Genomic DNA, 24,667 nt, shown 5'->3' on the forward strand with positions numbered 1-24,667 from the left:
GATGGGCAAAAATACATGATGCAAACAATAGCCACTAGAGAGTGGAGTGGCTATACTAACATCAAAGTACACTTTAAAACAAAAAAAGTTACTAAAGATAAAGAGGGACATTTTTTAATGATAAAATGGTAAATCGCATCAGGAAGGTATAAGAATTATAAATATAAATACATCTAACAACAGAGCCCCAAAACACATAAAGGAAAGGCTGACAGAATTAAAGGGAAGAATAGAGTTGCACAATAATAGTTGAACACTCCAATGTTCCACTTCCAATAATGAACAGAACAACTAGGCAGATAAGAAAGAAAATAGAGGCTTTGGGAGGAAATGGGAGATGTTAGTCAAAGGATACATAATTATGGTTAGAAGGAATACATTTCTCTTTTTTAATTTTAATTTTTAGTTCTGGGGTACATGTCCAGGATGTGCAGGTTTGTTAATAGGTAGAAGTGTGCCATGGTGATTTGTTGCACCTATAAACTCATCACCTAGGTATTAAGCCCAGCATGCATTAACTATTTTTCCTAATACTCTCCCTCCCTCCCACACCTACCCCCACTGACAGGCCCCAGTGTGTGTTGTTCCCCTCCCTGTATACATGTGATTTCATTGTTCAGCTCCAACTTATAAGTGAGAACATGCATTGTTTGGTTTTATGCTCCTGCGTTAGTTTGCTGAGGATAATTGCTTCCAGTTTCATCGATGTCCCTCCAAAGGACATGATCTCTTTCCTTTTTATGGCTGCATAATAGAAGGAACACATTTCAAGAGATCTCTTGTACAGGAAGGTAATGTGAGGTAACGCACCTGTTAATTATCTAGATTTAACCATTCCACAATGTATATGTACTTCATAACATCATACTATACCCATAAAAACAAAATGCTGTCAATTTAAAATAAAGAAAATGTATAAAGGAAAAGATAGAGGACTACACAAACTATACATAGCAGGAAACTTCCCCAACAATAGCAGAACACATTCTTCTCAGTGCACATGGAGCATTCCTTAGAATAGGCCATATATTAGGCCATAAAATAAGCCTCCACAAGTTTTAAAAGACTGAAATCAATTAATGTATTTTCTCTCTCAACAGAATGGAATGAAATAAAAAATTAATAACAGAAAAAAATTGTAATATCATAAATATGTGGAAAATAAACAACATGCTACTAAATAGCCAATGAGCCAGAGAATAAATCACAAGGGAAACTAGAAAGTACCTTGAAATAAGTAAAAATGAAGACACACATACCAAAATTTATGGGGTACAGCTAAAGTAAAGCTCATAGGAAATTTATAGCTGGGAATGCCTACATTAAAAAAAGATTATAAATCAACAACCTAATCTTATGCTTCCATGTTAAGATGCTGGAAAAAGGAAGAACAAACTAAATACAAGCAATCAGGAGAAAGAAAATAGTAAAAACAAGAGTGGAAATTAATTAAGTAGAGAGTAGAAAAACAATAAAGAAAAGCAGCAAAATCAAATATTAGTTGGTTGAAAAGATCAAAATTGACAAACTCTTTTTGCCAAACTAAACAAGGAAAAGGGAAAAGACTTAAGTTACTAAAAGTGTAAATAAAAGAGGGGACATTACTACCAACATTACAGAAATAAAAGTAATTATAAGAGGATACTATGAACAATTTTATGCCAACAAATTAGGTAGCTTAGGGCCGGGTGTGGTGGCTCACGCCTGTAATCCCAGCACTTTGGGAGGCTGAGGCGCGTGTATCACTTGAAATCAGGAGTTCGAGACCAGCCTGGCCAACATGGTGAAACTCCATCTCTATTAAAAATACAAAAATTAGCCAAGCATGGTGGTGCATGCCTGTAATCCCAGCTACTTGGGAGGCTGAGACAGGAGAATCACTTGAACCTGGGAGGCAGAGGTTGCAGTGAGCCAAGACTGTGCCACTGCACTCCAGCCTGGGTGACAGAGTGAGGCTCCATCTCAAAAAAAAAAAAAAAAAAAAAAAAATAGGTAACTTAGATGAAGTGGGCACATGCCAAGAAAGACACAAACTACCCAAACTAACTCGAAAGAAATAGAAAATTTGAACAAATCTATAACAAATAAATAGGTGGAATTAGTAATAAAAAAAAAACTTACAATAAAAAGCCCAAGACCAGTTAGCTTCACAGGTATATTCTACCAAACATTTAAAGAAAAATTAATATCAATTCTTCACAAACTCTTTCAAAATAGAAGAGAATGTAACAATGGAACACTTCCCAGCTCATTTTGCATAGTGTATATCTGATAAAGGACTTGTTAGAATATATAAAGAACCCTTATAACTTTTTTTTCTTTTTTTCTTTTTTTGAGAAGGAGTCTCACTCTGTCTCCCAGACTCAAGTGCAGTGGTAGAATCGTAGCTCACTACAACCTCCACATCCCAGGTTCCCAGGTTAAAGCAATTCTCATGCCTCAGCCTCCCCAGTAGTTGAGATTACAGGCATGCGCCACCATGCCTGGCTAATTTTTTTAGTAGAGACAGGGTTTCACCATGTTGGCCAAGCTGGTCTCCAACTTCTGAACTCAGGTGATCCTCCTGACTTGGCCTCCCAAAGTGCTGGGATTACAGGCATGAGCCAACGGGCCTGTCCCCTTATAACTCAATAATAAAGAGACAACCTAATTTTAAAGTGAGCAAAGAATAGAGGCTGAGCACGGCAGCTCACGTCTGTAATCCCAGCACTTTAGGAGGCCAAGGTGGGTGGATCACATGAGCCCAGGAGTTCAGGATCAGCCTGGGCAACATAATGAGACCCTATCTTTAAAAAAAAAAAAAAAGAAAGAAAGAAAATAAACGAAAGGAAAAGAAAAAGAATAGGAATAGGCATTTCTCCAAAGATACACAAATGGCCAACAAGCACATGGAAAGACATTCAACGTCACTAGTCATCAGGGAAATGCAAATCAGAACCAAAATGAAACACCACTTTACCCCTACTAGAATGGCTATAATCAGAAAGTTGGATAACAAGTGTTGGCAAAGATGTGGAGAAATTAGTACCCTCACACATTGCTGGTGAGAATGTAAAATGGTGCAGGCATTTTGGAAAAGCCTGGCAGCTCCTCAAAACGATAAACACAGAATTACCATATGGCCCAGAAAATCCACTACCAGTATATTACTCAGCAGAAATGAAAATATACGTCCACACAAAAACCTGTACTCAAATATTCATAGCAGTATTACTTATAACAGCCAAAAAGTGGGCACAACCCAAAATGTCCATCAACTGATGAGAAAATAAAGAAATGAAATATTATTTGACAATAAAAAGAAAGGAGGCACTAAGAGATGCTATTTTAAGCTCAGACACACCTGCCAGCACCAGGCTTTCTCCACAGGGTCCACGCTCACTCCTCAAGGTTCCTCTTACACTCCTCAATATTCATAAATCTAACCCATTCCTTTTCTTGTTTCCAACTTTGCTGGCTTCTGAGGTTGCTACTGTGTGATAACTTCACGTCCTCTGTTTACCTCTCCACATATCCGTTAACAACTCTGTGCCCATTAACAATCCTTTATATTAAGTGACCTGTGTTCAGTGTGGTGTGGTTTCTGCCACTTGACTGGACTTAACCTCCCACCCCCTATGAAGAGGTCTTCTTGCCAAAAAATATCAAGCTAAAATCTGGTAGAAGTACACACTCAATACTACCTATTAAAACCTTGCCAAACTACAGAATCTGAATCTAAGCAAACTTCTAGATAATCTGAATCTAAGCAAACCTCTAGATACCAGTTTATAGATAGCAATTTATAAGAAATCCAGGGGTCAGGGGAACACATAACTCATACCACAGAAATGTAGTCAGCAAAACCCAGACTGTGAAAAATTTACAGAAGTGACCTGGTTTCTTCAGTGAAAAAACAACAAACTACCAGAGGGGGAAAAAAAAATCTTTACGGGACAACCCGGGAAATGTGAATACTTCCTGGATAATAGATGTTATTAAAGAATTACTATGGGTTTTCTTGGCTGGGCGTGGGGGCTCACGCCTGTAATCCCAGTACTTTGGGAGGCCAAGGTGGGTGGATAACCCGAGGTCAGGAGTTTAAGACCAGCCTGGCCAACATGGTGAAATGCCATCTCTATTAAAAATACAAAAATTAGCCAGGCATGATGGTGGGCACCTGTAATCCCAGCTACTCAGAAGACTGAGATGGGAAAATTGCTTGAATCCAGGGGACTGAGATTGCAGTGAGCCAAGGTCCTGCCACTGCACTCCAGCCTGGGTGGGCAATAGAACAAGACTCTGTCTCAAAAAAAAAAAAAAAAAAACAACCAACTACTATGGGTTTCTTTAAAAGATATGGTCACAAGGTATAAAGTTTGAATCAAGGGAGTAACCTTGGGATAAATAAAATAATGGCCCCTGTTTTGGGGGGAAAAAAAACCTCTCAAACCATTTTTCCTATTCTCTCACTTAAAACAACAACAATCATCAACACAGAAGATTTCTGTAAACAAATGCGGAGGGATGGGTTTCTCTCTACCAGCAAGCAAGCAACTGACTCTGCAGCAGACTGCAGTTCAATTCCCACACTACTTGGAGATACTGTGAGATCCGGATTGAGGGCTTAGTCTCACAAGACTCCCCCATCCCAGATACCAGTCATTATTCTGGGACTCTGGCACTTCTGACCAGTTTCAAGTTGGAGTTCCCATGTCCTGCTCTTTGGGTTCGATTAATTTGCTGGAGTGACTCACAGATCTCAAAGAAACAGTTACGTTTACCAGTTTGTTACACAGGATATTGCAAAGGATACAGATGAACAGATATGTAGGGCAAGGTATGGGAGAAGGGGCACGAAGCTTCCATGCCCTCCCTGGGCACGCCACCTTCCAGGAAGCTACATGTGTTCAGCTATCCTGAAGCTCTCCCAACCCTGTCCCCTCGGGTTTTTATGGAGACTTCATTTCATAGGCATGATTGATTAAACCACTGGCCATTGGTGATCAACTTGACCTTCAGCCTCTCTCCTCTCTCTAGAGTTTGGGAGGTAAGGCTGAATGTCGCAACCTTTGAATCATGCCTTTCTCTTTCCAGTGACCAGTCCCACCCTGACACTGTCAGTCAACACACAAAAAGATAGCACTCTGGAGAGTCCAAGGATTTTAGGGGTTGTATGCAAGGAAAGGGGAACGAAGACCAAATATATATTTCACAATATCACAGCCTCCAAAGCTGCCTATGACCTAATCTGCAGAACTTGTGAGCAGGTTCTGTTATATGACCAGGAAAATTAAGGTTGCAGATGGGATTAAAATTGCTCATCAGCTGATTTTGCAATGGGGAAATTATTCTGAATTATCTAGGCAGGCACAGCGTAATCACAGGGTCTTTATAAGCGGATGAAGGAGGGAGGAGAGTCACAGAGAAAGAGAGGAAGTGGAGGTAACAGTGATGCCATTTCCAACTTTGAAGATGGAAGGGAGCCGCCAGCCAAAGAATGGGGCGGCCTCTGGAAGCTGGGAAGGCAAGGAAATGGATTCTCCACTACAACCCACCCAAGGAAGGAAGCCTTGCTCACACCTTGATGTTAATCCAGTGAGACTTATTTTGGACTTCTGACCTCAAAAGCTGTAACATAATAAATCTGAGTTGTTTGAAGCCACTAACTTTGTGGTAATTTGTTACAACAGCAATAGAAAACTACTACAAACCCAAGGGGCAAAAGAAGGGATTGGGAGAGGGTGACAAAGAAAGATAAATTTTAGGGGCCAAAATACATTATTCCACAACCCTGCACAAATCTCCCTAAGCATTTTTCTCTCCTTTACATAACGTTGCTCACACATCTTCCTCCTATCTGACTAAGATATCTTTGAAGTCAGGAAGTGACACTCACCAGCATTTGCAGTCTTAAAGCCTTATTGGAGCACTCTGCATACCACATGATTGTAGGAGAGAGGAAGAGAATGAAAAAGATCCAGAATATAATATTTAGTCAGATATTCCACAGACTCCATGGAATACATTTCTAAGAACTAGTGCACACTACTTTATTGCATTATCTAAATGCAATAAACTCAAGTATACTATGCAGACACACATAACCACTCTAGAAAATAGATGGCGTGTGAGATGTTGAATCACGTTTAACCCTGACTGAATTTCTCTGTTCTAAATCTTGGTTTGGCAACTTCTGATACAGCAAAGTACTGAATGATAGAATTCAAAGGTAACACACGTAATATCTTTAAGAAATCTCTTTACTTTAATGGGCCAGGTGGGATTCAGGAGACAACGTGTAAGTGATCTAATGTTATTAACATACCTTTGTCTTCCAATAATGTCCCAATATGCTGAATAATGTATTTTAAGTAAATGCAGATATCTTTTTTTAAGTATAGAGCATGTTGAGATCCTAGTAATGACAGTTGAGTATTAGAGAATCACAGAAGTTAAAATTTGTTGCCAGATTTGGACATTTGGCTGCCACACAGACATTACAGATGACAGACAAATCATTCGTCAACAAAATTAAGTGAAATACACTTCAACAAATTGAACTATCATTAAAAATATAACTTGTGAGATGTGATGACTGGGAAAAACTTACAAAACAAACTCACTGGCAGGAGACCAGAGTAACCGTGTCATTTTATTTTACATTTTATTTTATTTTATCAAAGTTATGCTTGGTTCCAGATCTGTGGGACAATATTTTTAATATGGAAAACAGAATGTCAACAAAACAAACAAGAAAATGACTTGCAGCCTTGAAGTATGCTCAGGGCAAGGTAGTGTGGGTGACGCTCCGATTGAAGCTAAGTCAGAGCCAGAAATTGCTTCATGTTTTAAGTATAATAATCAACAAGTCAGAATCACAGCCAATAATTAAACTTCTTAGGCAGATGCTTCATCATGACATTCATTTCTGCATACATACTTTCAGGTTGGAAGTAGAAATTCTCAAAGGTCTGACTAACCAATATACAAAAACAATTCTGAAGACTTTAATTAAAGAAGCACCTTCATACAGTGTTCTCAGATTCAAAAAGTTTTAAAACGGGCTTGGATTTGGAGGAATGTAGGAAGCAGACAGACGGATGGGGAGAAAGGAGGATGGTCAAAGAGACAGAGCCCTTGGCTATGAGAATCAACTTCAACCAGGAAAGATCCACTTTTACTAATTTTACGAAGTAGGATTTCACATGAGTTATCTTTAAAGATATCTTCAAAGAAAGTGTTTACTTACTTTAAAAAGAGAGTCCAAAAATCACTGTCCTAAAGAATGGATATGTTTTGACAAAAGTAGAGGCAATAAGAAATTTGTAGTATAGTGATGTCAAGGAAGAAAACTAACTTCTGAGCTATTGTCTACATTTCTGTTCATTTAATTCCATTCTCTCTGAGCCATCCTGGTGCCTCCTGGTTATGAGAACACCCCCTTATCTTACACCATCCAAAAAACAGAATCCTGTAATTCCTTTGGTAGATTTGGGTTTCTGGTTTACGTAACTATTGGCTATGGCAGAAACACCTAGGATGCTATCTCAGTGTGTTTACATGGTTCCTTTTGATTCTAGATTTAGATGGTGCCTTTTGGCTTCTTATGCTTGTTACTTATAGGGAATGCAGTTTTACAAGGTAAGATCTTCCTGACTGTCGTATTATTCCATGTAGAAACTAGCTCAGCTCCTCCTAGTCACTAAGAAACCAAAGGCTGTAGTAACTCTGTCTCCCTAGCACCTCTCTGGATTTCTATACGGTCCATGCCTCCCGTAAGACTAATTTCAATCTAAAAACTGTGTCTCCTAATTCTGCCCTGAATGTGTCCTGGAATATGTGTCAATATTTTCCCATCTCTCCATGGTCCTTCTCATTTCTGTCTGAGGTTCTATCTTCTGTTGACATGCCCAAGAGTCAGCTCAACCCATTGCATCACCTCTTTTCCTTTATGTTAACTGTATTTCTGAACTCAGCAGTCTTCACAAGTCCAGAAAAGACTGACTGTAGTCACACTGAAAATATGAGTTAACAGTAGTAATTTTTCTAAATATTTCTTAGAAGAAATGGAAGAACAGGACCAAATCCCATACCGTAAAATTTACTACTTAAGAAGAAATCACCATAAAATCAGTCTATCTCCAAAGTTCCACCCTCCCACTAGGCCACCTGGGAGCGTAATTTTTCTCCACTGATCCCCTATGCAGGGCCCAACTTCAATAGTTCCTGTTTTCTTTTTCCTGGATTTATTCCCCAATCACACATGCCTCTGAAAAGAATTTTCAGAAATTCTTGACAACTATGAAAGGCTTGTACAGTCTAACTGTGTAGTCAGCAGATGGACTTTTAGAGACAATGTTACCTAACTAATAATATCCTACTGATATCAAAAACATTGTCATGGTTTTTTCTTCAAATAACACTCATAGATTTTTGCTATTTAAATAACAATGACACATCAGAATTGTTTCACTGAAACAGAGGATTGAAAAAGCCCAAAATGTTATTGAATGACTGCATTCTTTACTGTCGGGCAGGCTGCCATTTGAATGGCAAACAGGTATCAGTGCTTTTTCAGGACAGTCTCCCTCAGTGTCCTGTAGAGTCATTCACTTAGCTCTGTTGGCATCCAGAGTCTGGTGGCCCCTTATAGAGGAAGCCTGGCTTCCTGCAGCTCCCAACCACGTTGACAACAACTCATGCTCAAACACAGAAGAGGAACTCCCCAGCCTTCCAACACTCTAGACTCTGCATCTTGGGAATGGTTAACTGGATAGGGCCACCATCACCAGAGATTTAAGGATCAAAAGAGTAAAAATAAAACCACAAGCATTGCTATGGTCTGAAGGTTTTTTGTCTCGCCCCAAAATTCATATTTTGAAATCCTAACTTCCCAAGGTGATAGTTATAGGTGGTGGGGCCTTTGGGGAGGTGATTAAGTCATGACGGTGTCGCTCTCCTGGGATTAGTGCCCTTATAAAACAGGCCCAAGGATCATGGCGGACGGGAGGCAGGACTAGATTGCAGCTCTGGACAGAGCAGCATGCAGAGGCTTGCGTTGTAAATTTCAGCTCCAGATCGACTGCAAGAGCAAACCAGCAATCCCGAGAGGACCCACAGACCCTCTGAAGGAAGCGAACTGTTCCTGCAGGACCCGGGAGATACCCCAAGTACTGTGACAGCCCCAACTGCAGAAGTGGGAAAGGGAGACCGAACACACACCACTACTGGAGAAGCTGAAGATCTGTTTGCGGGAGAAGTTTCCAACTTTACCTAGAGTTGAGTCAAGTGAGAGAGCCAAGCCTAGCAATTTGAACAGGCGAGAAGCCTGCTGGCCAGAACTCAGGAGAGGGCGCGAATCTGGCGTACAGACTTCACAGGCAGGGGAAGAACTAAAGCCCTTTTCTCTCGCAGCTGGGAGGTGGATAGCCTCAGGCAAAGTTTCAAGCCCCTCTCGCCCTCTGCCTGGAAACAGGCTGTTGAGGGAGGGTATGGTGGGGGAGGTTACATTTATCCCTTCCACCATATAAGGACAAAGTGAGAAAGCGCCACCTATTAAACAGAAAGCAAGCCCTCGCCAAATACCAAATCTGCTGGTGCCTTGATCTTAGATTTCCCAGCCTCCAGATTTGTGAGAAATAAATTTGTTGTTTATGACACCCGGTTTGTGGTATTTTGTTAGAGCAGCCCAAATGGACTAAGACCAGCATTAGTAAACCTAATTACTTTCTCTAAGAAGGGAATTGGGACCATCAGAAAACAAATGAGATAATTCAGCAACATTGATGATGTTGGATGCTATGAATATCTAGTAGATACATGTAACCCCTTCCCATTGCGCTCTAAAGTTGAAATTAAAATAATGTGCCAAAGTTCTTTATATGGCATCTGGGACTCCTTTACAAGTGATTACAAATAAACGGATTTGTTTTCTAAAAAGTTAATCATCTAGGCAGGGCATGGTGGCTCAGGCCTGTAATCCCAGCACTTTGGGAGGTCAAAGCACAAGGGTCAGTTGAGCCCAGGAGTTCAAGGCCAGACTAAGCAACATGGCAAAACCCCAGCAAAATACATATATATATACACCTACATGACCTATCTCTCAGGTTGCAATAATTGTAAGGACTCCCTACAGCTTAAATATCACACTGGAAAACAATTTGGCAAATTGATTTATCAAAAACAAAAGCCAGAAGTAGGACTGACCACATATTGAGGAACATTGTTGTCAGCATATTTGACCAATGATGGGCCTGGATGCAGGCCCAGAGGTACACCTCAATCCCTCTTACCACTTCAAAAGATGGAGCTGCACGCTCTTTTGGGTTTTTTGTTTGTTTGTTTTTTGTTTTTTGTTTTGAGACAGAGTCTCGCTCTGTCACCCAGGGGGCAGTGCAGTGGCACCATCTCGGCTCACTGCAACCTCTGCCTCCCGGGTTCAAACGATTCTCATGCCTCAACCTCCCCAGTATCTGGGATTACAGGCATACACCATCACACCCAGCTAATTTTTTGTATTTTTTAGTAGAGACGAGGTTTCACCATGTTGGCCAGGCTGGTCTCAAACTCCCGACCTCAAGTGATCCACCTGCCTCAACCTCCCAAAGTGCTGGAATTACAGGCATGAGCCACCATGCCCAGCCGTGATGTTTCGATTCATGGCTGAAACAGGTCCACAGAGATGGGCTTATATGCCTGTAGTTAAAGCTTCAAAGTGAAATGCAAGTTCTCTATCAGGAAGAGCTGACTATGGACTCCAAGATGTTTGGGAAAAGATCTGTGTCTATTCTGACATGGGTCCTTGAACAGACTTCATGGAGTAGTATCTGAGTCCTGGGGACAACGGTAAATGCAGAAAAGGCAGAGGGTGGCGTGACCCTATGTCTCCGTGGGGCCTCGGGAGCCCTGGATGCATTATTTTAACAGCTTCTTGACAAGCATAGAGCTAGGTGTGTGAGCTGGGGTGGGACTCTGTATGAAGGCAGTGGCGAAGAGAGCGCAACTTCAGGAAACTACCCAGGGAACCAGGGAGACACCAGCGGAAGTGGCAGGCACCCCCTGAGCTTCACAGGCAGGGAGGTCTGGATCTCCAATCTCTGAGGAGATGGCCAGTTACAGGGACACACCTGGGAAAAATTAATCCCCCCAGCCAGGGTAGATAAAGGAAAGGCTCCACGTTGTAAGTGAAACCCCTCTTGAGAAGAACTGGCGCGAGGATGGCAGGTGGCCCCAGCACAGAGGCAGGAAAAAAGTCTGTAGGCTGCAGCTGCTGCCAGAGTTTGTATGGGCTCCAAAAGTGGTGTCAGTAGCAAATAGTCAACAGGTCTTAGAAACTGATAAAGAAAAGGCAGGAAAAGTAAAGAAAAAGGGGAAGAAGGTAGAGAGTTGAGCCAAGTGAGAATTACTGTCAATAATAAAAGTGAGGTTGAGGTTTTGTTGGAAAATCCTCCCTTGTGCCCTAACAGTATTTTCTTGTCTCTCCCAACACCAGACAGCCTCCCACTTCCCCAGCCTGGGCCTAATGTCCCAAATGCTTTCCCCTACAACACGCTTTGTTTCATATTCCCTCCTTCCCACGTATTGTTAGCGATAGCCAAGTCTCACCATGTTACCTTCTCATTTATCTGATCTTCAACAAAAGACTCTTGAAAATACAAAACTTTCATCCTCAGGGGTAAGTTTATATCATGGTATGTCAGTCTTTGTAGCAGGTTGGTGAAGACAGAGTTTCCTTCAAAATCCACACTGAAGAATTGCTTGCTACATTTGTATATTAAAGCATGTCTCCTTAGGCCAGCCCAATTTGGGGTTTAAAATAGAGCTGTCCAAACAGTAGGTAAGTGTGAATCCCTCACTCTGCCATCCATCTGCAGTTATAGTCCATCCCGTTAGAAAGCATCCCCATCCCCAATTACTTCTGTGATGTTTTTTGGGGGGTTGGGGACTCATATCCTGTCTGTGCCTGTCATTTTATTGCTATCTTGTTCCCGGTCCCTTTAGTGAGGGACACAGCCTGCTGCCTCCAAGCTACTGAAGGCTCCACCCACTGTCATGAATGCTGGAGTCACTTCCTACTACTGGGATCGTACCCTGTGGACATTTTAATTGGTTCTAAACCCCAAAAAAATGTAATTAGTTCTGTGCTATTTCTTTATTTGTACCTTACCTACTTCCAGAAAGATTTAAAATTTTAAAAATATGTACAAGGAAACTAGATAACAAGTAGGAAGTGAGTTTATACAAACATAATGTTAGAAAGAGAAAAAATGAAGCTATAAGTGAAATTAATACATAGAATGCATGCCATATAATCACGTGCACTTGCTTGGGGTGGCCTGAACATTTATCTCTGAGCTGTCTAGCAGCCACTTCAAAAAAAGTGAATCATAAACAAAATCTGTTTCATCCTCAGTATCTGAAATCTGAGAAACATCTCCTATGGATAGAGCTTTATAAGGAAGTTTCTCTTTAATTTAATACCCTTAATCTTTACCATTACTCTTATAGTAAAAACAAGAATATTCATAAGGTCATTTGTAATATTGCTTCAAAGTGTATTTATGACATGTTACATAAACAGAGTTCAGTAATTTCACTGTAGGAGGTAAAAAACTATAGGTTTAGGTTTCGGACAAAAATCAAAGTGAATATCTAGGAAATGGCCTGCAAAATTTTCAGGCATAAATCCATAATTTCCATAAATCTTATTTCAGAGTGCCCTAGAATCAGGGTAACCCTTCTTGAAAAGGACTTAGACATGCAGATATTCCGTGTTGCCATGACACATAAACTTCAGGCTCGGTCAGCTGAGCCAGGAGTGAGGTTAACAGATTCTTACAAGTTGAACCGGGCGCAGTGGCTCACGCCTGTAATCCGGAGGCCAAGGTGGGCGGATCACCTGAGGTCAGGAGTTCGAAACCGGCCTGGCCAACATGACGAGACCCCATCTCTACTAAAAATACAAAAATTAGCCAAGTGTGGTGGTGCGTGCCTGTAATCCCAGCTACTCAGGAGGCTGAGGCAGGAGAATCACTTGAACATGGGAGGTGGAAATTGCTGTGAGCCCAGATCGTGCCAGTGTACTCCAGCCTGGGTGACAGAGTGAGACTCCGTCTCAAAAAAATAAAAATAAAAAAAAAAGAGGCACCTAAAAAGGTCACACACAGAATAGAAAGCCTCAGTGCCTACACGGAGGAGGGCAGAGAGTACAGGGGGACACAGACAAGGTTTTCTACTCTAATACACAGAAAAAGAAGTAGCTGGGTCTCAAAGCTCCATTATTCAGAACATAGAAACAATAATCTTTGCAGGGAAATTGATTTACCAATATCTCGGCAAAACAAAACAAAAAAAAAACCACCTCATTAAAACACCAGTTAAGCAAGCACCCAACTTTAAGTAGTGTAAGTATCTATGAAACCCCTAAGATCATTGGCTGAATTGACCTCAATGTAATTAACTGGATTTACCTGTTTTATAGGGTTTTTAACTATAAGCCAGTTGTAGGTTGGAGAAGTCTATTAAAAATTAAGAGGTTTTTTTGTTTCTGAAGACCCTCTTTCTGGAAATACTTTCAAAGGGAAGCCAATTGTCAACTAAGGTCATTCATTGTTCATAAAATTAAACCACATGATCTGCATATAATAAAATGCTTAGACTTATTTTCAGGGACAAAGGGTGCGAATTTTATTGAGTCATTTTCAATTTAGGTATATTCAACTGAAAAGTAAGCATTTTGTTTCTATCTAAACTTTCCAAAAAATGTAGAACCCTTGCAAGCCCAATAAAAAGTGAGTACTTTTATTTTAAAGCATATTAACAATTCAAATGTAAAAATTCCATGTTAAAAGAAAAGCAATAATAAACCCCATCAGAAGGTGCTGGTAAGATATTGTAGTTTGACTTTGAGCTTAAGAAAATAAAAGAACAAACTAGTTCCAGGGGAAAGAAGGGCTGTTTATGTATTTTATTGTTAACTATTTTGGCAGACGGGAATGTTTCTTTGGTGACAAGCTCAGAGCCATGTCAATCTGCAGTTAGACCACTCCCTCCCCAATTTCATCAAATTTGTGGCCCAAAGTCAGAGACTTGATAAGGCCCTCTTGGTGGGGAAAGGGCTTAACCTTTAATCTATGAACCTGCTAAACTGCTTGAGAACAGGATGTGTCAGCTTTCTGTTATTTGATCCCATTTCACCATCTGTCCATCTTTACCAATGCAAAACAGAAGAAGCCAATGTATCTTAAATATGATGCCCTGGGAAAATGTAAAACAGAAAGACGGAAATTGACCCTCTATTTGTGCCTCCATCTGCAAACTCTTTCATTCTGGCATCAATTCTGGAGCCAAATTTCTATTCATCCCAGACAGCTCTACCATTATCTCAGTATCATTTATTATACAACTTTTTTTTTTTTTTTTGAGACAGGGTCTCCCTCTGTTTCCCAGTGGTGCCATCTTGGCTCACTGCAGCCTCTACCTCCCGGGCCCAGGCAATCCTCCCACCTCAGCTTCCAAGAGTAGCTGGGACCACAGGTGTGTGCCACTGTGCTGGCTAATTTTTGTATTTTTAGTAGAAAGGGGGTTTTGCCACGTTGGCCAGGCTGGTCTCGAACTCCTGGCCTCGAGCAATCCACCTGCCTCCGCCTCCCAAAGTGCTAGGATTACAGGAGTGGGCTACCACACCCAGCCACTTATTATATGACTATTAAAGCCAGATATTTCAGATTATGAAACTTTGTTTCCATAACAGATGATTTCAACATCATTTATGGTTTATGGCTTAGGAGGAGGAAATCACATAATTTAGTCTAAGCACTACAGATATAATTTTATTCTTGCCAGTAAAGAAACTGAACAGTGAGAAATTCAGGCTCTTTCTCCAGACCCCCCAGAGAAGGAAAACATTTTCAAACAATCCAGAATAAAGCCACTAAAATGGGTTCAAAAAACACTGGAGACACAATGACAAAATAGAAAACAGCATTGTTCCTTAGAAAATGAACAATCAAGCTGTAAGCATCGAATGAATAGTTTAATGTTGCTACTCTAAAATGTGTATTACAAGATGAAACAGGAATCTTGACTGAAAATATGGATAAAATCTGGAAATGTAATGAACACAATATTTTGCAAAGTCATTTTAGATGAAGGCCTTTAATAATTACAACTTCCAACTCATAGGCTGTAGTTAAAAATCCATGACAGGACTAACATCAGCCGTCCCTGACGCACTTCCGATTAATATGTAAAACCCAAGACTCTCATACTCCCTCCTCAGATACAACTCACGTAGAAAAAATAAATGTCAGGAGAGCAGAAGACCTTTCAACTAGATAGAACACTGTGTTAGAAAGAGAATTAAGGGAATTTGATTCTGACATGACCCCATCAAATCCCAAACCTCATTTTGCTGATAGAGATCAAAGAAAAAAGCAAAAAGGTTGAATCTACACTTGTGTGCTAGTAAAAATTCCATTGCAAGTTTTACAGAGAGAACAACTGATATTTGGGAACATATAGGGAACGTGACTGAAATGCCAAATAGAAGTCTGCAAGATTAAACTGACTTCCAGCAGGTATTTAAGCAGCCATAAGCAGAGTAAAAACTCACTATTAGGAAATCCTTTCTTCCTATCAGCAGCATCTCTCTACCTGAGCCATCACGCTTGTTAAACGGGAGTACCGTATTCAACAAAAAATACCTACGGCAGGCAAAGTTCTGACAGCTGAGGTCCAGTGTTACCATGAAGACCTTAGTCTTAGCGATTGTGCAAAAGACAGTGCTCAGACTTCGGTAACATGAGGTAAAAAGAGGTCATGAGCTTTACGAATCATTTTCTAAACTAAATCATATTTCTGTTAACGGGCTTTTAGGTCTTAGTTTTTAAAATGTTTCAAGAATGTTCAAAAACTTTCCATTTTTCAGTACTGGGTAACTTAAGAAGAACAGCAAGTTCACATATACTCAGATTGCTCTTACGTTCCTATAGGGTCCCAATACCCATGTCAGAGTTGAATAATTTTACAAGTGAAACTTACCAGAGTTGCTCATAATTAATATTGTTCCCAAGTAATTAGCCAAAAGAAAGAAGTAGTTGTTAGAGTGTGTTATGGAAAATTTATCTAGCACCCAACAAACCTTGCTGCATGGCTATGTGTTGGGCCCCAGAGCTCTGACAATGAACTCCTTCCCTCATTGCCTTAGGAGCTGCTTTGCAGACAGACACTAATGATGTTCAGTGGCAATGACAAGACAGCGTTGCCTCCTTCTTGTAATCAACACAATCCTGTCTCTTATGAACAAAGGAAGAGGGCAAAAGCAGTTAAATAGGGATGTCCTAGAAATGACATACAAAAATAGACTTAACATGATTTCCGTAAATAAAACAGGACATTGAGAGCAAAGTGCTTAATCTGGAGTTTTCTAGGAGAAGGATCTAAATCTGTGGTTTCAGCCTTTTGCACAACCCCATTACCAGCTAATGTCACCCAAGACCCAGCGGTTGAGATATGAAAGAACACCTTAAGAGGTAGGAGGCAGGGACCTTCAGAAGCCTTTTGCCCAGTCAATAACAAAGGAGAGAGGAGTTAGGTGTTACTGACCTCCAGAAAAATCACCAAGAGACATGTTGGTAAAGACATGACAGTCACTAAGCAAACTTAGGGCTAAACCCATTTAAAATCCAATAAACACCAAGGAGGGCTGTTGCTCTGGACTTTCACAGCTTCTTAGAACCTGCAACTTTTTCAGGTAGCTAATTGCTTCTTCCCATCTGCTTCCCCAGAAAGGAGGCCCGCAAATGCCCCAGAAGAGAGACCTGAGTAAGTGAGAGAGCATGTTCCAGAAGACACTCAGGAATTGCCCCAAGCATGCCTTGTGTCCAATATGCACTTAAAATGTAGCTATTGAGTAATATGAAGATGTAACTTAAATGTAAAATATACACCAGATTTCAAAGACTTAATATGAAAGAAAAAAACAGAAATATAACAGAAAGAACAACAGATACAGAAGTGAGCAAAATAATTATTTTTTCCCCAAAAGGTACATACCTTTTGGTGTGGAATAGATGGAGAATAAACAAAAACCAGCCAGGCACAGTGGCTCGTGCCTGTAATTCCAGCACTGTGAGGCCGAGGTGGGAGGATTGCTTGAGGCCAGGAGTTCAAGATCAGCCTGGGCAAAACAGTGAGACCCCAAATCTAAAAACAAAAGCCAAAACCTGTGTAGCATAATACCAGGTGAGGAGAAGTTTAGAAAATACAAAGTGGGTAAAGGAATAGAAAAGAGTGGGGTCAGGGAACACTCTTCAGATAGCAGGGCCCAGGACAGCCTTTCTGGAAAGTTGACACTTGAGCAAAAGCACAGGATGCCGCATCTAGCACCCTTGAGTACAAGGACAAATACCAAGCCTTCATGCACCCCAGCTCCCATCCAGAGAGGCACAAAGGTGGCTATCTCCTTGACACTGGCTGGAAACACCCCGGGAAGTAACTCAGCAATTGTCTATAGTCTTCACACTCTGCAGTCCTCTGGAGAAAATAATAGAGGAAGCTACAAAAACATCTCACCCTTGAAAAGACTGCCTTGTGGCCGAACATTAAAACATTTTCCTAGATTTACTAAAAACAAAAGACCGACTAGAGCTTTTGGAGTCTCCTGTCCTAGACACATGCCTATGCTGAAATATTTTTCTCAGTATTAGAAATAATAATAATTGTTATAATTTAGCTAGTTAAATTTTTTCCTAAAAAATAGAAGAAATAACCAAGCAATAACCAAAGTTTAATGTGATATGTTCACTAGCATTATTATTATGATTATTATTTTGAGAGAGAGTCTCGCTCTGTTGCCCAAGCTGGAGTGCAGTGGCGCAATTTCAGCTCACTGCAACCTCTGCCTCCTGGGTTCAAGTGATTCTCCTGGCTTAGCCTCCTGAGTAGCTGGGTTTACAGGTGCACACCACCACACCCAACTAATTTTTGTATTTTTAGCAGAGACGGGATTTCACCGTGTTAGTCAGGCTGGTCTCGAACTCCTGACCTTGTGATCCACCCACCTCGGCCTCCCAAAGTGCTGGGATTACAGGCATGAGCCACTGCGCTTGGCCCACTAGCATAATTTTCAAATAGATATATTTTAAATTTTGATGAAGCTAATAAGATGTTCGAATTTAATAAGATAGAAGAGTTTAAAATGAAAAGCAACAATTCTCTTTTTCAGGCCCCCGCAATCTCAATTCTGTGTATCAGAGCACTATATTAACTATGATAATTTTTTTATTTTTAGTTTTTCTGGTAGTTACCTGCTCTCTAAATAACAGGCTTAAATCACTACAGTTTGGTAAAGTCTCAACACCTATGGACTTTCTAAGGCACGATAATCTTCCTCTCTCCTCCCCTCCTGCCACTGAAGGTAAGAATCATTCGTTCCTCTGTTGATTATCTTTTAACTTAAATACTGCATATAAATATGCAAATATCTCTTGAGCTCTCAAGTGGTAAAAAGGGATTATTAGTGGTTTTTTTCTTTCTTCTTTTTTTTTTTTTTGAGACCGAGTCTTGCTCTGTTGCCCAGGCTGGAGTGCAGTGGTGTGATCTCTACTCACTGCAAGCACCGCCTCCGGGTTCACTCCATTCTCCTGCCTCAGCCTCCCGAGTAGCTGGGACGAGTAGCTGCCTCAGCTACTCCCGAGTAGCCTTCCACCACACCCAGCTAATTTTTTTTTTGCATTTTTAGTAGAGACGGGGTTTCACTGTGTTAGCCAGGATGGTCTCGATCTCCTGACCTCGTGATCCGCCCGCCTCGGCCTCGCAAAGTGTTGGGATTACAGGCGTGAGCCACCACACCCAACCTCTTCTTTTCTCCCCACCTTACCTTATAACTTCCAGCACTACTTTAAGTACGTTGACTTACTTTTTCTTGTCAGTTTTGATAACACTTTCTTTTTTTGTGTGTATGCATAATCAAGTCTTCTTTCCCTTGTTATTTGATCTGAAAACTTGAAAATCAGCAAACAGTATTTATGTTATTATGACTATGTAATATTATTGACTGTGCAGCCAAATATTATTATTACATTCCAAATTTTCGTGTTCTTTAAGAGTTTCTCCTCCTCCTCCTCCTCTTCCTCCTTCTCTCCCTTTTCCGGTTTCTCCTCTTTCTTCTGCTTCAGTTGCTTATTTGCATTGCTTGCCTTTATCAAATCTTTACTTTTCCAATTTCTCAAAGATCCCACAAATCGTCAGCCTCCCATTTTTCCAGATCTTTCCCTCTTTGTGCCTCCATCTAGACTGAGGGTCTGCAGATGTGCTCCTTAGCTATGATACGGGAACCTCACTTTGTTATTCCTCTGAGATGGACCCCATGCCTTCTTTCTTGACTTACTACCTTGTTTAGCTGGACCGTGTCCTCCAAGTAACTCCCTAAGAAACTATATGGAACAAGTAAACCTAAATCCTACATACCTGAAGAGCTGTTCATTCTATCCTCATTCTTGATTGAGAGCTTTGCTGAGTATAAAATGTGAGATTGAAAATAGTTTTACCTTGTAACTTAGAATGTGCATTCCAGCTGGGTGCAGTGGCTCACGCCTGTAATCCCAGCAGCTTGGGAGGCCAAGGCAGGAGAATCGCTTGAGGCCACGAGTTCAAGACCTGCTTGTGCCACACCCAGGAACTCAAAGCTGCAGTGAGCTAAGATCGCATCACTACACTCCAGCCTGGGCAACACGGGGCGGCTCTGTCTCTTAAAAAAGAAAAGAGGAGAAAGTTCATGACAGTATTTGTTAGAAATCCAGGGTTGCTGAGGGGAAGTTCAAAAGATAGTCTGATTTTTGTTCTTTTATAAGTGACCTTGTTTTTTTGCTTATTTGTTTTCTTTATCTCTGGAAATTTCTTGTTCTCTTTTAATATTTTTCTGGAAACTTTACAGTGGTAAGTTGAAATGAGTCTATTATCTATTCATTGTTCTGGGAAACTAGTATCATTCAGCTGTAGGAAAACCTCTTTTGTTATTTCTTGAAATATTTCCTCCCACTCATTTTTTCTGTACTGTCTTCTGAGATTCCTGTTATAGGTTGAACATTCCTAAAATCCTGAAAATCTGAAATCCAAAATGCTCTAAAATCTGAAACTTTTTGAATGCCAACATGATGCCACCAGTGGAAAGTTGAAAGTTTCACACCTGACCTCATGTGATGAGTCGCAGTAGAAACACAGGCACATAACACAAAGTTTATTCAGCATTTCCAGAGGGAAAAAGATCTTCCCAGCTTCCTTTAGTGTCATTATCTTTTCCGCACATTCCGCACACTCCCAGAATCCCCCATGCAAGCACGCCCACAGGAAGATAAAGCCCCACCTGCCAGTGGTTCACCACCAAAATACAATTGCGTTTGTTTTTAAATATGTCAATTTTAGTTGCTATTTTAATTACAAAACAAACATGTTATATACCCGTAAAATACAAAGGCAAAAAATAAAAGACAAATCGCTTAAAAATACTGTCAAATCAGTTGTGGATGATGAGCTAGAAAAATTGTTATGGGAGAAGTTTTAAAAATCTAAAAAGATTCTGCTCTTGGCCAGGCGCGGTGGCCCACACCTGTAATCCCAGCACTTTGGGAGGCCGAGGCGGGCAGATCACGAGGTCAGGAGATCGAGACCATCCTGGCTAACATGGTAAAACTCCGTCTCTACTAAAAATACAAAAAATTAGCCAGGCATGGTGGCGGGTGCCTGTAGTCCCAGCTACTTGGGAGGCTGAGGCAGGAGAATGGCATGAACCTGGGAGGTAGAGTTTGCAGTGAGTGGAGATCTCACCACTGCACTCCAGCGTGGGTGACAGAGCAAGACTCTGTCTCAAAAAAAAAAAAAATTCTGCACTCAAATTCCACTGCAGGTGTTCTTATAACCCAGACATTTTAGAAATTATAAATGAGGCATTATAGATGTATTTTATGCAAAAAAAAAACAACTGCAGAACTTCCAATCAATGGACTCATAATCAATGAACTCATAATCAAGGAAGAGCTCTGGACTTATATCAAATGACTGACTAATGAAGATAGTGTTATATATGTGGGAATGAAGTTAAACTTTGTGAAGTGATAGTTAATTAAAATATGGCAAGCATTTATTACAGTACCTGACACAGCAACGTTACATAAATAGTGGGCATTATTGTTAGTTAAAGTGTTTTTTTTGTTTTTTTTGAGAAAGAGTCTTGCTCTGTCACCCAGGCTGGAGTGCAGTGGCATGATCACCGGTCACTTCAGCTCAACCTCCTGGGCTCAAGGAATCCTCTACCTCGGCCTCCCAAGTAGTTGGAACCACAGGCTAGTGCCACCACATTGACTAACTTTTTGTACTTTTTGTAGAGACAAGGTCTCACTATGTTGCCCAGGCCGGTCTTGATCTCCTAACCTAAAGCAATCCTCCCGCCTCAGCCTCCTCCCAAAGTGCTGGGATTACAGGCATGAGCAGGCAGAGGTTTGTTATTTTACTCAACAAATACTGATTAAGAATCCAACTCTGGGCAAAAGGGAGCTGAGGGGTGGGGGCACCGTGGCACAACTGGCTTCAGCAATTGCAGACAAGATGCAGGACCCCAATGCAGACACAGTTCTTTCAGACGTTCCTTGGCAGGCAAGATGCCCTTGTTGTGTAAGATGTAATTTCCCACCAAGGAAAGCCTGAAAGAATTGGAGAAAAAGGAGGAAGAGTAGCAGTGTGTCCTCTAGCAGTCAGTGGTAAAAACATATGAAGATATGACTTTGAAGAGCTGGAGGGTCTTGAAGACAAATGTAATGAGAAGAATGAGCATGCTATTGAAATGTACAGACAGCAGAGACTGGGTGAGTGGAAAGTAATTAAACTGAAGAATAAATGTGGAGAAGTCTTGGAGGTCTCAGGAGAGGATATTGTTCAAGAAGTTACCTGGTGAGGGTTTGTGGGTCATCTTGCACCTTTACAAACAAGGACTTCCCCTCTGTGCCCTGAGCAAACAGCACCTCAGTGGACTTGCCGGGAAGTTTCCTGATGTCAAATTAATCAAAGCCATTTCAACAACAACCTGCACACCCAATTATCCTGATAGGAATCTGCCCACGAAATTTTTTTACCTGGAAGGAGATATCAAGCCTCAGTTTATCCGTCCTCTGGTGTTTGGCGGCATGAACCTGACAAGAGATGAGTTGGAGTGGAAACTGTCTCAATCTGGAGAAATTAACACAGACTTGGAGGAAAACCCTAAGAAACCAACTGAAGACGTGTTGCTGTCCTTAGTGTGGCGCTCTGTCCTCATGAAGAGGGACAGTGATTCCAAGGGTGACTGAGGCTGCAGCTGCTGGAACTTGCTGAACTTTCTTGTGACAAATTGTCTGGATTTTTTTAAAAAGGAAAAAGTAAGAATAAATCCTTTTGGTTTTTAGTTTTGTATAGATTATGTTTCAAATCTTTACATTTCAGAAGTAATCATTGCCGGAAATTTTGTTAATTTTTTTGGAACTCTTTTTTTTAAATTGTAGTATTTCCTTTAAAAAAAAAATTAAAACCGCTATTAGTATTAAAAAAAAAAATCCAACACTATTCCAGGCCCTGGGCATACAGTGATGAGAAAAACAACCCAGAACCCTGCCCTGTGGATCTTACCATTGAGAGGGAGAGGCAGACATTGACCAAATTATCAAGTAAATCCTTAATTGCAATGTCTGAGAAGGGCTATGAAGGAAAAGTACAGGAGGAAATGACAGCACACATTGGGGTCCTGGTCTACAGGGAGGGTCACTAGGAAGTCTTTGAACTGAATTTTGCATCATGAGTCAGAGTTCACCAGACAAGGAAAGGGCAGGTTCCAGGCAGAGGGAGCAGCATGTTCCAGTACCCTGCAGCATGGAAGATTGGCCCTGGGGCATCTGGAACATCCCAGCCACATGCTGAAGTTTGAATCAGTTTGGGAAAACGATGAATGCAGTAGGGTTCATGCCAACATCTTTTATAGATTCTTTGTCTTTCTGACCAAAAATATATGTTTAAGTCTTATCTACATTTTTCTTCCCATCATAATTATAAATTCAAGGAGAAAGTAAGGGAGGATAAAAAAGAAGAAAAGACAAAGTCATGCATGTCTTGGATGTTAAAGGGTAAGTCATAATTTGTCTGCTTCCTGCCTGGTAGAAAGAAGTCCATACAGTTAATTGTGGTCATGTGATTTAGAGAGGTCAGAAGTGTCCATTTTTAATGACTTCTTAATATGTATAATTCTGGCATAGTCTGTAATCTTCCACAGTGGAATAATACTTAAGACTTCTATTTGTTTTCTTTCCATTAGTTGCAGCTGTTTTCTACTGTTATTTTATTCAAGTAATTAACACACTGATTTATTTTGTCTTGGCAGCCTGGAGCAACAATGCTAAGAGTACACATTTTTATGTCAAACAAACACACAGACCTTTTGAAAATGAATCACACCGGATTCCTTCTTTCCAGATTCTCCTGAAGTCAAGTAATAAGAATTCTGGGGAATTCATACACTATTGGCCAAAAAGGTTTTACAAACAACAATAATCTGCATAAACTCTTCACTCTTTAAGACCATTTGTCTTAGTCAGCTGATTTTCCTCAGAACACAGCCAGTGTTCTGAGGCACACATAAATGTGTGCATGTTCATATTTCAGCCAGTGAGGAAGCCTGAAAAGCCATGGTGCTGAAAGTGCATTTCCCATAGTTCCTTGTTGTGAGATCATAAGGGGAAGATGTTGTATTGTGGATAAAATGCTCTGGATCTTAGCTGAGACTAAGTTGCTAAGCAAGCCAGACTTTAAGGTTCAGAAAATTTACTCTGGACAGCAAATCTTAAACTTACAATGGTCTTAATTAAGGAGCAGTGAGTTAAATTGAGTGTTTAGAGGCCAATTTTTTTTAATTTTAAATAAAGAACATTTGTTCGGTGTGATACTGCCAACAGGACTTTATTCATTGTACTGGTCTGTCTTTACAAATCTGCCCAAGTAAACCAGCCAAATCCCCTTAGTCCATTCCAGAATCACACTGGGAACACCAGCATGAATTAATAGTAAGTCTGAGTTCCACAATAATTTGTGAATAGCACCCCCTTAACTGCCAATAAAAATTTGCAAAAACGCTAATGGCTAACCAGGTGTGGCCTAGAAAAAAAATGTTGATGACTTTTAATGCAAAAATTCAGGTCCAGCCAAACCAAAGGAACCTTTTTCAGGAGTCATGTGGCCTGGCTTCTCAACTCCGTTTTGTGGCTTATTCTGTGTGGGCTTGCATAAATCAGTTGACCTTTTTATTCCTCTATTTTCTCATCTTTAAAATGAGGGGGCTGTGCTAATCATCTATATTCTTTTTCACTCCAAAATTCTAATTTCACATCTCTACATCATTTCAAGTAGCACATGGTCTCTATATAAATGGATCCTGCTAAATTGATTCTCACAAAACGTTAAAAAGTTTACTTGTTTAAGTAGGTTAAACATCCCCACATTAGGAACTCTGAATCACATTCTCCCTATTAATTTTCTCATAAATAGCACAAAAGTAAGTTGCAACCCAGTTTTGCCTGCAATATCATAAAATCTAAATTAGTTGAATTTAAACCAGTGAAATGTTAAGTGTCATTTAAAATTGAAATTAATTGTGCATGTTCTGTCTTGG

At 40.5% G+C, this 24,667-nt stretch overlaps 1 pseudogene; it reads left to right on the forward strand.

The window, feature by feature from the left end:
- LOC100462004 (phosducin-like protein 3) overlaps positions 1–22,322 on the forward strand; it is a 100,152-nt pseudogene extending 77,830 nt beyond the window's left edge.
- The last annotated feature ends 2,345 nt before the right edge of the window (positions 22,323–24,667 follow it).

Source organism: Pongo abelii, chromosome 7, assembly GCF_028885655.2.
Source record: "Pongo abelii isolate AG06213 chromosome 7, NHGRI_mPonAbe1-v2.0_pri, whole genome shotgun sequence".
In the NCBI taxonomy this organism is placed as follows: Eukaryota; Metazoa; Chordata; class Mammalia; order Primates; family Hominidae; genus Pongo; species Pongo abelii.